This window comes from Callorhinus ursinus, unplaced genomic scaffold (genome assembly GCF_003265705.2).
Source record: "Callorhinus ursinus isolate GAN/ISIS: 27379988/994484 unplaced genomic scaffold, GSC_fseal_2.0 scaffold12, whole genome shotgun sequence".
NCBI lineage: Eukaryota > Metazoa > Chordata > Mammalia > Carnivora > Otariidae > Callorhinus > Callorhinus ursinus.
Genome location: NW_027397074.1, coordinates 58067164 through 58078624, shown reverse-complemented (window position 1 = coordinate 58078624; position 11461 = coordinate 58067164).

Here is an 11461-nt window from a genome sequence, read left to right as displayed (position 1 = left end):
GGATGGGGTGACTGGGTGATAGACTTTGGGGAGGGTATGTGCTATGGTGAGCGCTGTGAATTGTGCAAGACTGTTGAATCACAGATCTGTACCTCTGAAACAAATAATGCAATATATATTAAAAAAAAAAGAAGAAGATAGCAGGAGGGGAAGAATGAAAGGGGGGAAATCGGAGGGGGAGACGAACCATGAGAAACGATGGACTCTGAAAAACAAACTGAGGGTTCTAGAGGGGCGGGGGGTGGGAGGATGGGTTAGCCTGGTGATGGGTATTAAAGAGGGCACGTTCTGCATGGAGCACTGGGTATTATGCACAATGAATCATGGAACACTACATCAAAAACTAATGATGTAATGTATGATGATTAACATAACAATAAAAAATTTAAAAAACTATGATATAAAAAGATGATATACATTAAGATGAAAATTTGTGAAAATTTGGGATGGGTTAGTGTGTTTGAGTATGCATAGAGAAGAAAAAGATTGAAATTATTGCATCATATGGTATTTCTATTATTAATTTTTTTTAAAGATTTTATTTATTTATTTGAGAGAGAGAATGAGAGATAGAGAGCACGAGAGGGAAGAGGGTCAGAGGGAGAAGCAGACTCCCGGCTGAGCAGGGAGCCCGATGCAGGACTCCATCCCGGGACTCCAGGATCATGACCTGAGCCGAAGGCAGTCGTTTAACCAACTGAGCCACCCAGGCGCCCTCTATTATTAATTTTTTGAGTAACCTCCATACTGTTTTTCACAGTGGCTATACCAATTTACATTCCCACCAACAGTGCAGGAGGGTTGCTTTTTCTCTACAACCTTGCTAATACTTGTTATTTCTTGTTTTTTTGATTTTGATTACTATGACAAGTATAGGATGACATGCTGAAAATTTTAATACCACTAAGGTATTGAGTATGAATGAGATGGATTTAATTTTTATTTGTTATGATTACCTATTTTTTCTGTAAAACAATGAAGCTTAACTATATAAAGCATGGTCCTTGGGTTCAGGCAGATATGCATTTGAATCTTGCATTTATTATTTATATGCCACTAAGTTTTTGCCTTGCATTGATTATTTTGTGCTCTGTGTAATCAGCAAAATTTTTCTGAAAAAAACAAGACAGTACATATTTTAGTCTTTGTGGGCCAAAGGCAAAACTGAAGATATTGTGAAGAGAATTATGTAACAAGGGAGAAAACAAATTTCCACAAATTTTTATTGGCAAAACTAAAAATACAATGATAATAATTGAGTACAGTTATTTTTAGAATTATAGGTCCACTTATGAGGATAATGGCATTTTTTCCTATGAGTAACATTTGTTTACTGGGGATTCAAAGTTAGTATTCTCTATCCACCAAAATTTGTAATAAAATTACGTCTATCTGTCAATATTGATTTGTAATGAGACTTCTTGTGTTTCATTTTGAAAATGTCTTTTTACATAGAAAGGTATTGCCAAATGCTGATATCTGTCCATGAGCATATAATTTTAATTAAGCATCATTGTTGTCTGGAAAGCATTTATGGATTCCACTAAATTTTTCTCCACATTTGTTTTTTAACATACCATTATATTGCATATTAATTACTTCTAACTGTAGGTTAGGTAGAAGCTCCTCAATTGCACTGTTTTTTGTTTTTAAAGATTTTATTTATTTGAGAGAGAGAGAATGAGAGACAGAGAGCACGAGAGGGAAGAGGGTCAGAAGGAGAAGCAGACTCCCTGCTGAGCAGGGAGCCTGATGTGGGACTCGATCCCGGGACTCCAGGATCATGACCTGAGCTGAAGGCAGTCGCTTAACCAACTGAGCCACCCAGGCACCCTCAATTGCACTGTTAAATGGATTTTGAAATATGGAAATTTCCTTCTCACTTGAATTTAGGTCTGGAAAACACATCTGGAACTATATGTAGTTTGAGGTCAGAACATGTATCTGTTGTGAATCTGTATTGGACTGAATATCTCACTTCTTATTTTTACTTTTGACAAAATAGAAGTATATAAAAAAGCCTGACATTTCTTGTGATTCAAATAACAATAGTTGTCATTGAGTTTTACCTATAAGTGCTGATTTGCCTTATAATTTAAATTAATTAGGAAATGTATTCAAGCCTGCAGCAAAAGCTTATTTTCAAAACCATCTAGTGTTCAATAATAATAGCTAAGAGTGGTTCTTTTTTTTTTTTTTTGATAAGAAATACCTCAGTCTTGGCCCTGAGGTCAAAATATTTCAATTAAATGTTAGCCACTGTTAAGACATTGAACTTCTGTATGGTACGACAAGTCAAGTTATTCAGTTTCTACTTCTGACAAAAATTCATTGGAATAATGGTTTATGAAAGTCATTGCATCTCACCATTTATACTACTCGACCAATGACACATGTAGATTCAACTACTTTCTGCCAAGTACTTGCTGATGAATATTACAATGAGTAAGTACTTCAGTTTCATAAGATTTATAAATGTATCCAAATAAGCCTTTTCTGCTTCACACATATTTTTACTACTATCAGTTGTAACACATCTTAGCAGATTCCACTTCAGGTCGTATTGAATTAGTGTTTTCCCAACTTCTTTGAAAATATTGTCATCTATACCTGTTCCAATGCAAACTGGTCATAGAAGCTAATTCTTTAGTCACTTCAAACTCAGGATTAACTCTTGAGTCATCAAAAATCAAAGAAAACTGTTTGAAATTATTTGCCTTTTTTTTCAATTGGCTATTGATATTGCTTCTAATGCCCTCAACTTGGCAAGCAACCATTATCATGGAAAGGCTCTTATTTTTGAACAAGTTCATTTTCTCTGGACACATTTTTTCAGTTGCTGCAATCAAATATGGCAAATGGCTTTCCATATCTGGCTAACAAATGAGCTGCTCAGAAGTTTAATTTGGTTGCAACTTCATTTTCAATTTTTACATTTTTGTGTAGGAATTCTGCTGTGATGAGATATTCCATTTTAAGTTTTCTATTTTTTCTGACTGTTACTTTCCTATGAGTTGAGAATATTGTGAGAAGTTCTTAATCTGGGAATATCAACATATATTATATTAGCATAGCTATAGTGTCATTGCATTATAAACACAATGTTTTGCCATATAACTCAATAACAAAGTAATCCACATTCCACTGTGCCTTAAAAGTATGGCCCTGTATTTGAAGTCCACTTTTCTCTTTTTGTTTTAACATGATGGGTATACATTGGTAATAATAATAAAACAACATGCTGCAATATGGTGATATGCATGGCACTCAAAACAATGCTTCACTGTGATTTGTAGTATACCAAATAACACTGTGAAGCAAGGGGAGTACCACATTCAGTCTCTGTCACAACTATTCAACTCTGCATTATAGCAAGAAAGCAGGTATAGACCATACCTAAATGAATATGTCTGTGTTTCAATAAAACTTTGTGTACACTGAAACTTGAATTACATATAATTTTAATGCAAAATATATGGAATAATATATTTAGATTTTGTTTAGATTTTTTTAAACCAGTTTAAAAAGAAAAAAAGAACACTCTTAGATCATGGGCCATATAAAAAGAGATGGCAAGCTGGACTTGGCCACAGACTTTAGTTTGCCTCTCCTTGGTCTACATGAATCAGAATATTTTCATTCCCTATACATTCCATGCTGTTTCTTTCCTAGTTGCCTTTTTTGACTTATGCTGTCTTCTCTACCTAGAATGCCATCCATCCATTGCTCCTTGCCTCCCTTCATTTTTATGAGATTAACTGCTACAAGTCCTTTAAGATCAGCTCATTTCTCACTTTCCTAAAGCTTTCCCTGATATGCTCTCCTCCCTTAAGGTTTCCTCTCTCATTTCCATAATAACCTGTGTATAACAATTATTGATCTTTTATCACCGTATTAGAGTTTCCTGTGTATGTATTTTTCTTCCCCAACAGACTAGGCAACTGAGGACAAGAACTATGTGTTTTTTAAGAGTTACCATATTATTCATATCTGTACAAAGAAAACTTGGGATTTACATATATATACATATATTAGACCTATATATAACTCATATATGATGTGTGTACATATATTTGTGTGTATGTGTATTTGTATTATGTATATGTGTATATTTATATTACATATATTTGTACATACATATATGCAAAAATCAGTCTGTTTTTATCATTTCCATAAAATGAAAATCTTCAGCATCATAATTTATTGAAGTCACTGCCCATGCTTGGCCTTATGAAATTTAGAAAACATTTGGACATTTTTTTGTTTTTGAGCCTGTGAAGTTAACTCCTATAAGGAAAGCCAGGTTAAGAGCAGTGCCAATTCCATATTTTCCAAGATTTAATTGAAAGACTGTATACAGATGTTTAGCAAACCAATTATGATTATTGGGCCATTCACATATTCATTTAAAAGAGTGTAGTTTTCTTCCATATTTTTTTGTGTCTCCGTTAATATTTTCCTTTCTAAAAAACAGGCTATATTACTGGGCACATTTTAACACCACAATTAGTCATGGATGTGGTGATTCATCAGGTTGGCTTAAAAAATGAAAGCAGCCTTGCCCTTCCTAAGCGTTGACTGTTGGCAACTCTCTTTTCCCCACTCTGAATCAGATGTGTATTTGTTTGAGTAATCAAGAAAGAACTGTCTGTCTTGTGACCTTAAAGGCTGGTGAAAGGGAGCAACTGAGTGTTTTTGGCATAGTAAAGTTAGCAGAACAATGCAAATCTGTAGACCAGAGACTGCTCTGCTTGTCCACTTACTCTGGGCAGACTTGAATGTCACACAATCCTCTGATTGCCGGCAGGATTTTTCACCCTCTGCAGAAAAGTGTTTTAATATAAGCAAAATGGACTTCAAGTCTTATAAAAACAATTCTTAAACTCTCTCTGTGTGCATCTTATTGAATTCTCTACCATCTATTAAGACCTGCAGTCTTTCCAAAATGAGCATTCTGAATCCTACTGTGATAAGAGCTGGTAACAGACAGCATTACAAGATGGATGCCATTAGGGGAAAAGCACATTGAATAACCCTGCTGGGGAATGAATGAGTCAGCCTAATGCAAATTTAGGTGAGGCAATCGGACCACACAGAGGGGATGTTGAAGGCATTTCAAAGATGAGAGAGAGGGATGATAGCCAGTAAGGCCAAGAACTTTTAATGAAATGACAGATCTGATGACAGTGAAGCTGAATCTGGCGGAAGCAAAGGATTCACTTTCTCATAATGGATTAACTCACCCTATTTGCCTCTTAAACAATGGATATTTTAAAGACACCAGTTGGAGGAAGTCCAAGTATCCAGTTTTAAGGACGCCTATTAGAACAGTTACAGGAGAGTGTCTCTCTCTTATTTTTTTCTCTTGGTAGGGGTATGCGGGAGGTCATTCAAAAGCCAGATAGAGGTAAAATTACAATGCACATCCCAGTGGACTCCTCCTGCCCTATGTTCGACATTCTTAAAATCTATGTCCCGGGTCTTGAAATCTTTAAACAATCTACAATGTTCTTTTGCTTGCCCTGGGAAACCTATTTCAGTAGCACAGCCATGCTGGTTACACACCTTTTCTGACTCATGTTCCCAAGTGATTTTATTCCAGATATGATTTGGGGACAGTTATGTAAATGCTGTTCTGATATCTTCCTAAAAGGAAATTATTTTGGAAGTAAAGTCACTGATAAAATCAACTCAGGGAAATGCACTTTGTAAATATTAAAATATGAGCATTATTAAAGGCCATGCTGTAAAAATACCAATTATTTTTCCTGAATAGCAGTTATAATAGAACAATGATGTATCTTTTTTTTTAAAGATTTTTATTTATTTATTTATTTGAGAGAGAGAGAATGAGAGATAGAGAGCACGAGAGGGAAGAGGGTCAGAGGGAGAAGCAGACTCCCTGCTGAGCAGGGAGCCCGATGCGGAACTCGATCCCGGGACTCCAGGATCATGACCTGAGCCGAAGGCAGTCGCTTAACCAACTGAGCCACCCAGGCGCCCCGAACAATGATGTATCTTTAAGGGGAGAGTGAAAGAACCTCAATTTGAGAAATGTGAGGCAGGAAAAGTTTTAAATTATTATATTCACAAATATTACCTAAATGGTTACTTAAAAGACAATTCTCTATGTAAAATAAAACACAAAAGGCCAATATGAAGGGAATGGAAGTTAATGTTATCAAAGGAGACAAATGTAAATCAGGTTTCTTTCCATATCCCATCATGGAGGAATCCCCTTTTTCTCTTGGCTTCCTGTTTTCCATGTGGAGAAACTTCCTTGAACATATCAGTCCCATTTCTAGCCACCCTGACTCATTCCTTCCCAGAGGGGTGAGCAATTCAGGGCAGACTCAGCCCTGTGGGGATGGCCTGGCGAAGGCCTGCAATTCTCCAGCTCTGCCTTGGACTCACTGGGTCCAGTGCTCTCATTCAGGGTCTAAATGTTGGAGGATATTTATGACTACAGATCTAAATCCAAATTCTTAAATCCACCTTCTTTGAGGCTCTGGTCTGACTCACCCTCTATCTCTCAACTGGTTCTAAATTTAGGTAGGAAAGGGAAGAGTTATTTTTGGATCTTGATAAAACTCCAATAGTTGATTATGAAACAAAATTATGTGAGATGTAAGAGGTGTATCTAAGTATCCCTCAGAAAAATTAAATAGAATTTATCTTCCTGAGAAGAGGCAAAACCAGAAAAATAATACATACCAAGTCCCTTCATGTTTATTTGTTTATAGTGATGTATGACATTGGATAGGCAGATGTATGAAAGAAAACAGTATAGAGGGAGCATAAGGCTCCACTTGGATGTGTGCTAGTTAACCAGAGAAGACAGGCAACATCAAAAAAGCCTAAGAGGAGAAAAGAATTATGAATTTCACTCTTCCGTCTCCCTTCCAAAAAAGAGTAACTACAAATATTTGAGAGGGAAGCATGGCCATAGACACTGTGAGGCTATGCAGTAAAATCAGATTTCAGACTAAGGATAACTGATTTCAGGATTTAAATCAGGATCAATCACAACAGGGCATATGAGATGCCATGAGGCTGTGTCCCAGTGGGACAGAGTGGGGAATGTTCTGTGGGAAGGAGAGAGCTTCCTTTCAGAGAAAAGGAGGAAGAACTGAAAGTTTAGTTATAAGAAAGCTAGAGGCTGGAGGGAAAGGAGGGACAAATAATGGGAACTGAAAATGGCTTGATTAAAGACAAGTAGAGCAACAGAAATGCAGATCTCCCTCTACCTCCCACCTCTTCACTGCCACTGGAGGTAGCTATGGAGGTCGCTAACTCCTACTTACTCAGTATTCAGTGTAATGGCATCTCCTCCTGAAGGCTTTCTTCAGCCCTTTCAATTCCCACTTACCCATCAGCCTTCACTGCCTCCTCTCAGATTCAGACTGGCTGGTCCAGTGTTTAAGAACTTGAGCCATACAGCCAGAGAGATCATATTTGAAAATAATCTCTGCAGTTTGTTTTCTGCACAATCTTGGGCAAGTTATTTAACCTCTCCTAGTCTAGTTTCTTCATCAATAAAGTCTGGCAAATGATAGTATACATTCCATACAGTTGTGAGCACTAAACAAAATAATACACACAGAGCCTGGCACACTGTAAGAACCCAGTAAAAGGTGGTTATGATTACTGACCAGTCCTTCTCATTCTCTAGCATAGTACTTATCATGTTGCATTTCCATTTTCTATCTGCACGTCTATCTGTATGTCTGTTTGCATGCAAATTGTGAACTGAAAGTTGAACCCCCCATGCCTCGTACAATGTGAGACCCCATAAAAGTTTGTTGAATGAATTCAAAGAGTAAGCTTATCCCATTCTCTACCATAAATGACACTGATATCTGTGGCTGTATTTCAGAAAGGGCATGCAAGGAAAAAATCTGTCCAAGTCAACTATATCATTGTCTACTCTTTCAAAATACTTAAAAAAAGAGATTCTCTAATCTCCTTTGGTAAGATCCTCTGGTCAGCATTTTCTCTAAGTCAAACACACACTTTAAAATGAAAGTTTATCACTTAATTTTTTACATCAGTAAAAAGAAAACAGCTGCCTTCATTCCCTATAAAATAACCTCTCATACATGTAAACATTCACATTGGCTCTTTCTCCTCTTAGTAAAATAAACCTATTTCTTTAACCTTTTTAAATAGTCTTTTCTCTTCAAGCCCTTTAATAACTGTGTTCTGAAAAATACTGAGTCACAAAGCATAAAAACAGTGAAAAGTTTTATGAAGCTTCAAAAAGTGGTACATCTAACACCTGAAGAAAGGACACCCATCTAAAAATGGAAGAGCCACATTTATTTGGAAATTGTGGTCTTCAAAACATTATTATACTGGCAAATAAAGTCTTAGTAGTTTTAGCCAATTATACTACTTAACCCTTCCTACTTTTATAAAATATATTTCCAAAGGATTAAAATATTGATGTATTTAATATATTAAGAATCTTAAACTATTTCATCCTGGGACACATTCACTACTTTTCTAAAGATCTGGCCCAAAATGTAAATTGGTATATCCACTATGGAAAACAGTAATGGAAGGTCCTCAAAAAATTAAAAATAGAACTCTCAGATGATCGGGTAATCCCTCTCCTGGGTATGTATCCAAAGGAAATGAAACCAGGATCTCAAAAATATACCTATGCTCTCATGTTCATTGTAGCATTATTCATAATAGTCAAGATATGGAAACAACCTAAATCTCTAAATGGATGAGTGGATAAAGAAGATGTGGTAAATGTACACAATCAAATATTATTCACCCAAGAGGAAAATGAATAAATCTTGCCATTTGCTACATCAGTGAAATGTGAGGGAATTATATTAAATGAAATAAGTCAGACATAACAATAAATATTGCATATCACTTATATGTGGATTCTAACAAAGCTGAACTCATACAAACAGAGAGTAGAATGGTGGTTACTCTGGGCTGGGGGTGGGGGAGATGGAGAGATGTTGGTCAAAGGGTACAAACTTCCACTCACAAAATAAGTAAGTTCTGGAGATATAATGCACAGCACAATGATTATGTTAATAAGCTATATTATATGCAGATCTTCCTCAATTTACAATGGGTTTATGTAAGAATAACCAATAAGCTTATCATAAGTTGAAAATATCATAAGTCAAAAATGCATTTAACAAAACTAACCTACCAAACATCACAGCTTAGCCTAGTCTACTTACATTCACCTATTAATCTGGCAAAATCAACTAACCCGAAGCCTGTTGTGTAAAAAAGTGTTGAATAACATTGTAATTTATTAAATACTGCACTGAAAGTAAACAGAATGGTTGCATGAGTACAGAATGGTCATTGGTGTATCTGTTGTTTACCTTGTTAACAATGTGGCTGACCGGAAGCTGTGGCTCACTGCCGCTGCCCAGCACCATCAGAAAGTATTGTACGGTGTATCACTAGCCAAAGAAAAGATCTAAATTCAAAATCTGAAGTATAATTTCTACTGAATGTGTATTGCTTTTGCACCATTGTAAAGTGGAAAAATCATAAGTCGACGCATTGTAAGTTGGGGACCATCTGTACTTGAAAATTGCTGAGAGAATAGTTCTTAAATGTTCTTTTTACAAAAATGAAATGGTAATGGGCGCCTGGATGGTTCAGTTGGTTAAGTGTCTGACTCTTGATTTCAGCTCAGGTCATGATCTCAGGGTCATGAGATCAAGCCTCTTGTCAGGCTCCACACTTGGGATTCTCTCTCTCTCTCTCTCTCTCTCTCTCAGCCTCTCCCCCCAGCTCACCGGCACTCTCTCTTTCTCTCTCTCAAAAAAAAAACAAAAACAAGAAAAGAAAAGAAATGTTAATTATGTGATGTGATGGAGCTGTTAGCTAACACTATGGTGATAATCATTTTGCAATATATAAGTGTATGAATATCAATGTGTTCTATACCTTAAATTTCCACAATGTTATATATCAGTTATATCTCAATATAGCTGGAAAAAAAATTTAATAATAAAGACCTGGCCAAGAAGAATTATCAGTAGGTTCATCATAATACCCAAAACTGAAAAGTTAGAAACAAGCTAGGGAAAAGATCATATAGGATAAGAAATAATTTGTTTCAGAAAAATGTTTGTACAACACAAACATTTCCCTTAGTATGACAGAGACAATGCCTTAAAAATGATTATGTATGCATTTAAAATAATATTTTAAAGATTATTTTTGACATTTGAAAATGTTTGGGGCACTTGGCTGGCTCAGTCAGAAGAGGATGCGACTCTTGATCTCAGGGTCTTGAGTTCGAGCCACATGTTGGGTTCAGAGATTACTAAAAAAATAAATAAAAAAACGTAATAATAATGTAATAGCAAAATGGCTTATCAGATTGCATATTCAATATGAAAATATTGTTTAAAATATTTTCTTCAGTGTTTAAAATGAATACATTGTGGTAGGCATTTGTCATATATGTGGCCATCTGTGGTTTAGGACTTGAAATTAAGGCTCAATATTATGTGCTATCTTGACATCTGGTAAAATGAGGAGGATCTTGAGTGACTGGCCTAACTGCAAGTTCCCCTCCCCATTCTGCTTTCATAGATAAGGTCCCCTAGCCAACTTTATCATGGATTAGCAATCCTCCTTATCACCAGGCACAGTTCCTGCTTATCCCTAAGTAGTGGGCTTCACTTCTTTGCCAGCCCACTACTCAGGGATTATTCAAATAAGCCAATCACGTCCTGTGCCAGAACTAGGAGTCACTCTGCCCTCTTGATACTACAAAGCCTCCCTTCTAGTGTCCTTGCTTATTCATGCTGTTCCTGAGTACAACCCCCACGTAGACTTGTGGGCAAGTGGAGTTCCCCTCTCCCGGGCTATGAGTATATGTGATTAGTAAACTGCTATTGATCTTATGAGTCCAGTGTTAGGTCACAGTGTTCAGCCATCCCTGTAACTATAGGGCAGAAATCCCTCCCTTACCAACAGGGTGAGTAGTAGGTGATCAAAATAACACCCAACAATTGTTAATTAAACACCCTTTTTATATTTGGTGAAATTCTCACCAAAATATGAAGTGTCAAAGGCAGAAGCCCTTTCTCCAGCCTTCTGTGTAGCTAGGACATGTGTATATGACAAGGTTTCCACCCATTCAGGTGCCTGAGAGTTTGACGTGGAACATGAGTCCTTAGGCATTCAAGGCAGTGTTCTCTTGATGAGTGTGGCAGTACTGGTATCTGACAGTTCATGTACAACACTGATGAGGTTCTCTTATTTAGTCCCAAACATCATCATGGAAAGTTGCAGTGTTGGGGAAGGTTGCAGTGTTGCAGCCAAGATGTGGCAAGAGTGTCATGATTACATAGTGTTTCAGGCTGAATGGCTTTTCACATTGAGTCTCTGACACTCACAAATCCTGTGAGGACCCAATATCATTTTATATGTTTCTTTACTATTTAAAGTAGCCCAAGTT